A 7,139-nucleotide genomic window follows, 5' to 3' on the forward strand; every position below is an offset into this window, starting at 1 on the left:
CGGTAGGGGTTGGTCTCTATAAGAGCGTATATGGCAAGGATTTCGTGTAATTAGCCGTTGAGATAGAAGACAAATAGTAATAACGTAGGTTGTTAGTAATATAAGATACATTTTACATAATATTTAGAGTTATTCTTAAGTATATTCATTTAGTCGTTCAAATTAGTCAGAAAAAGTATGATAAAATAATGTTACAAATGTGATTTCGGTATTGCATAAAACTACGTTATAAATTGTTTCGAATTTCTTTTATTCTTATTGTTAACTTTTTTTTTAAATTTGATGTAAGGTTTCATAATATTTTTATAACAAAAAAAGAAATGCTGAAAAATAAAATTTACATTTTTTTATTTATAAACTTATATTGTATGCCCTATCCCTAAGGGTAACCCTAAATGTGAAGGAGTGACAATATTTAAAATGTATAACAATATTTAGATAGGTGAATATAGATTACAAATAAATGTGAACCAAGAAATGGCCAACAGAATGTGGATATGCGAACCAACAAAATATTTAGATATCACATTAGATGCCAGACCTAATTGAATACAGAATGAAGAAATGAGCAGAATGTTTATATGGCTGAAAATAATGTAGTGGTTGCTTGGACTACAATCTGGATGACTATTTACAACAAATGTTATTGACTAAAACATTTTTGAAGCCACTATGAACTTACTGTGTGAAAATATGGGATTATACAGAGAACTCCAATATCACTATGATCCAAAATTATCAAGACAAAGTTCTTCGGCATACCAAAACCAAACAACAATTGCTTAATTTCTCATATCTTGCGGGTGATCTAGCAGTATCTTCCTAATTTCCCGACTTGTAGGTAGATAAAATTCCTTACACCATCAATGTAAAAATTTTGATTGTATTAGCGTTAATCCTAGCCGTTTTTTGTTATTGGAAAAATCTACAAAGTTATTACAAAAATGGAAAAATATATTTACTCAACGTATTGGTCATTTGATTCTATATATGTTGCGCGTCTTCCATTGCTGCAAAAAGTTGATAGTTGGGCAGGGAATGTCTGGTTTTCAAAATAAATTCACTTTCTATCACCCGTCACAATTCGATGCAGAAACCGCTACCGCTCGTATTGATGTAGGTACCACATTTCTTGGATTTTCCCCATTTATCGTAATCGGTCACTGATTGTTTCTTGACCACATTTAACGTTTTTGAGCACGAAAATTTAACATTTTCGAAGAGATATAAATCTATGACGGTGTTACTATCGCAAAATATAACATGTATGGCCTTTAAGCGTGATGTCAGTAGACTAAAATGACATATACACCAAATCATAACATAGCGTTCTTGAGCCTAGTGACATGTGGTAGAAACATTAGCATTATTTGTATTAGCATTATTAGTAAAGCTCAGTATTATATGTAATACCAAATAATGATTCTCTGAAGATTGCAGATAGCAGAAATTGAGGATTCTCTTTCAAAATATTCTCAAACCATAGAACGTTTAGCTGAATGCATCATTCTACTGAAAATATATAAAATAATACAAATGGATTGTAAAACAGATTTATCTGCCTTACGTGCTGATAAAATAAATCTTAACTAAAAAGTGTCGTGACCACCACTATTTTCTTGTATTTTTTAATAGCCAACAAAAACTAATTGTTGAATATTAAACAAGAGCTTTCTTGTCAGAACATTTATTTATTAGAAATAATTAGTATAAATATTAAATATAATTTATCATCTCTTTGCGGTTAATATTTTTATACAAAATTAAACTGCTACTGTAAAAACTCCTTCAAAACTTTTTGAATCGATTTAATGTCTAGAACCTTTCGAATCTAAATTTTGTTTTCAAGATTTTAGGAAAGACGTTTTGACAATCAAAAGACTTGAACGAAGATCAAAATGCCAATAAAATAAAATTACCTATTATTGCTATAAAAACAGTCAACAGTATTTTACTATCCATCACTCACAATTTTAATCTTTTTACCCTATTACATCAACAATCTTGAAAAATATCGTTCCAAAATGTTACTATATTAATATACAATATGTTGTTATTTACAAGCAAACTACCAAAAAAAAACTATACATATTATATATAAATCTATATAAGCCTAAATTCGGCATGTTTGTGTCAAGGTCGGGGATAGGATGACGGTCAGAATGTTAAAAAACAATTGAGTGAAACTAGTAGAACCGAAAATAGTAACTAAATGTATACGATTGAAACAGTCGATAGTAAATAGTAATAAAATCAGTCGGATCCAAAGTAGCGACAGAAACAGTCGATAATAAACAGTAGACCATTACTATGACTGTTGTTATTCATATTATTTAAGTGCGTCTGCGCTAACTAGCCACTTATATACTACATCATGTTCGTTTTCCTATAGTTTATGATGACTGAAGCATATATAATTGAAGGTTTACTATATATCAAAAATTAGTACTGGCAACTATCGACTGAAATCGACTATCGACTGTTTAATAATTGACTACTTTTTACTATCGACTGTTTCAGTCACTAATTTAGGTTCGACTGATTTCACTATTTTTTACCAGTGACTGTTTCAGTCGACTGTTTTCAGTCGCTATTTTCGGCCTAACTGATTTTGTTACTATTTACTATCGACTATTTCAGTCGTGTACTTTTAGTTACTATTTTTGGTTCTACTAGTTTCATTCGACTGATTTTTTAATTATGACTCTGTCCTCCTAGCCGTGACCTTGACAAAAATATGCGGAACTTAGGCTTATATAGATTTATATGTAATACAAATAGTATTAAGATTTTTTTGGTAGTTTGCTTGTAAATAACAATATATTGTATATTAATATAGCAGCATTGTGGAACGATATTTTTCAAGATTGTTTATGTAAAAGAGTAAAAAGTTTATAAAGTGAATGATAAATAGTAAAATACATTTGACTGTAAAAATATTTCCGTTCAATAATAAATAAACTATATACTTTATTTAAAAAAGCTCTAGTAGTTATTGTGGGATCATTTTTAATTGTGTCATGAATTAATTTTTTCCTGTTATTAGGTATATGATTAATTTTTATTTAGTATGTATGGTTACTGTACATCTTTTGTTTTTATGTTTAATTGAAATTCTATTGTATTGACTATATTTGTTATAGTATATTATTTCAAAATAGCAATTAGCATTATACGATAAAACATTCGTGGGGTATTACTCCATTCTTTTTTCAGATCCACAGAACAGTCAAATATAAAAGGAATTCTTCGTTTAAAATGAAATTATTAACTGCATGTTAATAGTTTTCAGCAATTACTTTTTTCCTTTTCTTTTTTAAATTTAGATCGTTGGAAAATATAAATACCGTTGGAAAATATAAACAAATATAAAATTAACTGGTCCAAGAAATTATCTCTCACCATTTATACAGGAAGGGGTTCGTACATCTTCGTCTAACATCACGAATTAAAAAAACAACAGTCGAACGGTGCATTTACATTTCTAATTACTATTTTCAGTCGCTAGTTCTTTGACTATCGATTGTTTTGACTGTTTTCAGTCCATAGTTCCCAACGCTATCAAAAACCAACAATTACTTCTGTTAAGTTAGAATAGCGCTCGAGTAAAGCAAAAGTTATTGCTTCAAATTCTGTACATTTCACCACCAATAAAATTCATGAGTACGAAATTTACTTAAATTTGTTTAAAATAAACTGCTCTAACGGTTCCATAAACGAGAGAAGCTCAATTATATTTCACAAACTATTACAATGCCCTACACAAAACTATAATTTATTCGACGAAACTTCTTCCAACTACAACGCAGAAACAAACAAAATGCCGTAAATTACCGTAATTATTTCCATTCGGATTTACGAAACATAAGTTAGTAAAGTGCAAATGTAACAGTTGAACAGAAATAAACCATTACAAATTGCCCCCCGAATGATAATATTATCGTCATAAGTTATAGCGTAGCTAATTTTCTGGAGACCTTAGCATGCGCATCAATAACAAACTTAAAAGCTGAAACTCTTGTTCTAAGAGCGAGGCATTAAAAAAGCAGACTTTACGAAGTTGAAAGTATAAATCACGAGGCGTTGATTAATGCTACATAGCTCGCGCGAGCACCACTTCTGTTTCAGGAAGAATGGCTTTTGTTTTACTGTTTTAAAGGTAATAGCTACGAAAGATTGCAATTTTTTATATTACTCTCTTAGAACGTCAATAATCTGCCCGTGGGCAATATAATTTCCGTTATATAACATAACCATCCGGACATGTAGAAGGTCACTTCAGAAAGTGATCTGCTGTACAACTTATAATCTCAATTTTATTCTAGATACTATTCTAACTTATTTTAAAGTCTATCCTAATTTATTATAAAGACTATTTTAGCTTACGCTAGAGATAATTAAATCTCACTCTATGTGTCTATTAATGAGTTCGTATGGTAGTTTGCATTTAAGCCTACGCACTTCACTGTTATCGCGCACATTTAACTGCTTGGCGAGTGAGTGTATTGGGATGCACTAATAGTCTTTCATAGTAGTTCGCACTAACACTTCGAATAACACTCGCTATGGGTTCTAAGGGGACATCGCGCTGAATCAGTTTGTTGGACACGTAATATGGAGCATCGACGATGACTCTCAACACTTTATTCTGGAACCTCTGAAGGATATCTATGTTCGATTTGTAGGGGTACTACTAGCCCCACAGTTTAATAACATAGATCCAAATGGGCCTAAGTATAGACTTATACAGCAAAACCTTGTTATCTAATGATAATTTGGATTTACACCCTATCAGCTAATACATTTGGTTTAGTTTAATCCAAAGCTGTTTACGTTTGTCATTATATGATTCTTCCATGTCAAACGTCGATCAAAATTCATTCCCAGATATTTAACGTTATCTGCTTGCGGAAGTTCATGATTATTCAATTTTACTGAGGGATATGCTCTTCTACAAAAGGGGAATATGAGTAGATTTTGTCTCATTTGCTTTGATACGCCACATTTTCAACCACAATTCGACTTTGTTAAGTTGAAGTTGGATGTTTCTTGTGGTTTATCTTGGATCCTTGTGTGATGACAAAACCGCTGTATCGTCAGCATATGTTGCAACAGTAATGTTTTTTGAGGTCGGTAGGTCAGCTGTATACAATAAATATAATAGTAGACCAAGAACACTGCCCTGCGGAACAACCGTATATATTGGGTGTTGGTCAGTGTATTCGTCACCCTGTCTATGTCACCCTTCATATTAACAATAAAATGTCTGTCGGTGAGGTATGATTTCAGCAGTTGAAAGTGCGTGCGGGACAAAAGTTTTTTCAATGCAACATGCAGTCCAGTATGCCACACCTTGTCGAAGGCCTGAGAAATATCGAAATGCAGCGGAGCAGTATTTTTTATCATTTAAGTTTTCGTTAAATTGGCTGACCAATCAATATATTTGTTCTGTTGTTCGGTGTTTATTACGGAAACCAAATTGATGGTCGGGAATAATATTTTTCTCCTCTGCGATTATTTTGAGTCTCTTAATGTATAGCTTTTCGAAAAGTTTAGAGATCACAGGTAGCAGATTTATAGGACGATAACATTGCAAATGAAAGATTTATCAGAAATATATATCTGGTTTGAGTAATATTGAGAAAGCAATTGGTAATTTACAAGTTTTATAGCGAAAACATTTGTTTGATACCATCAAGCACAAACATTTCAATATTTAAAATAAATTAACTTAAAATTTGGCCACTCTAAAAAGTAATTTACAAATAATAATATATACATTTTCAATGTTCGTTCAGCTGGAATGAATTTATAAAATGTCCACTTTTGGTGTCCAGTCGCTAGTCTAGCTGCTCGGGGCACAACATTTGGATCTAAAACCAAACTGCTAATTAGACTGTTCATTTCAAGTTTTCTGGAGAATATGCTGGTATTATTTAGGTAACTTAGCAAAGTAATTGGTCTCTAGGCTATTGGAAATATATATTTTAATTACATGAGCATATTTCCAAGAGGTTGGAAAGCATATAATTCTTAAATGTCCCACACATCGGCTGAACCAACCAACTGTTTGACTGGCCAAGAGGTTGAATCGATGGATCATCCTCCGTATAGCCCTGATTTGGCACAAAATTGAACTTTTGATTCCTGCATATCAAGAATCAATGAATATGCAATTGTAAGAATCTGCAGAGAAACAGAAATAGCAGCCTATACAAACCATTGAGTGCGAAGATAGTGTGTTCGATTTGACAGGACCACTAGAACTCGCTCCGTCGTTGAAACAGAAGCGCCTAAGTTTTGATCTGGATCTTTTGCTGCGTGACTGATTTGGAATTATAGACGTTTCGTTTTGTTCGGCCAGTTTGTCACGTTTTTTAAGTATAATTATTCGAGCAACCTTAAAACATGCCGGAACATGGTTTAATCTCAAACAGGTATTGAATATATATGTCAACATGACTATTGCTTATCGACGCAGCCCTTTCAGTGGCCCAGGTAAAATATCATCAATTTCCAGGAGCATTTTAAGATTGAGAGTGTTGTTAATTTTTGTGGGAATTTCCTTAGGAGAAATCAGATTTATAGCTACATCGGGCTGATAAACAGGATTTATATTTATTGTCGATTCTATATTATTCGATTTCAATCTATTATGAAGCTTTTCGCTACTTTTTCATCGATGCGTCGAACCCATTCATTTCAATCATTGTTAATAGGCCGTATTATAATGATTGGTCTCTAAATCTCCTAGTTGCTTTCCATAGCGAATAGTCTATAGTCTACCTAAAGTTGGTATGAATATACGTCATCTAATTTTATGACGTCAGAACTTTGCAATGTTGCTGAATCAACTCTGAGTTTTAGTTCAATTTGACTTTGATAAATAACAAAATTATATTCTAAATTAAACAAAATAATGAAACAAAAATGTTATTAAGTTATTAAATTACACCCCACCTATAAGATAGAGTTCAAGGCGCGTTTTTTATGTAGGGGTATCCCCTGGAAACCCAATTTACCTAATTAACAAATCCAGGTAATGTATTTTACTTTCATTAAAGGTCATATTTACCTTTCTACATTTAGTTCCTGTTTACTTCAATGGTGTGTTAAATTGTCAAGTCACTTTGATTTCA

The sequence above is a fragment of the Rhynchophorus ferrugineus genome, unplaced genomic scaffold (genome assembly GCF_030347505.1).
Source record: "Rhynchophorus ferrugineus isolate W39M unplaced genomic scaffold, kcgeb_rfMv2 rfM1, whole genome shotgun sequence".
Classification (NCBI taxonomy): Eukaryota; Metazoa; Arthropoda; class Insecta; order Coleoptera; family Curculionidae; genus Rhynchophorus; species Rhynchophorus ferrugineus.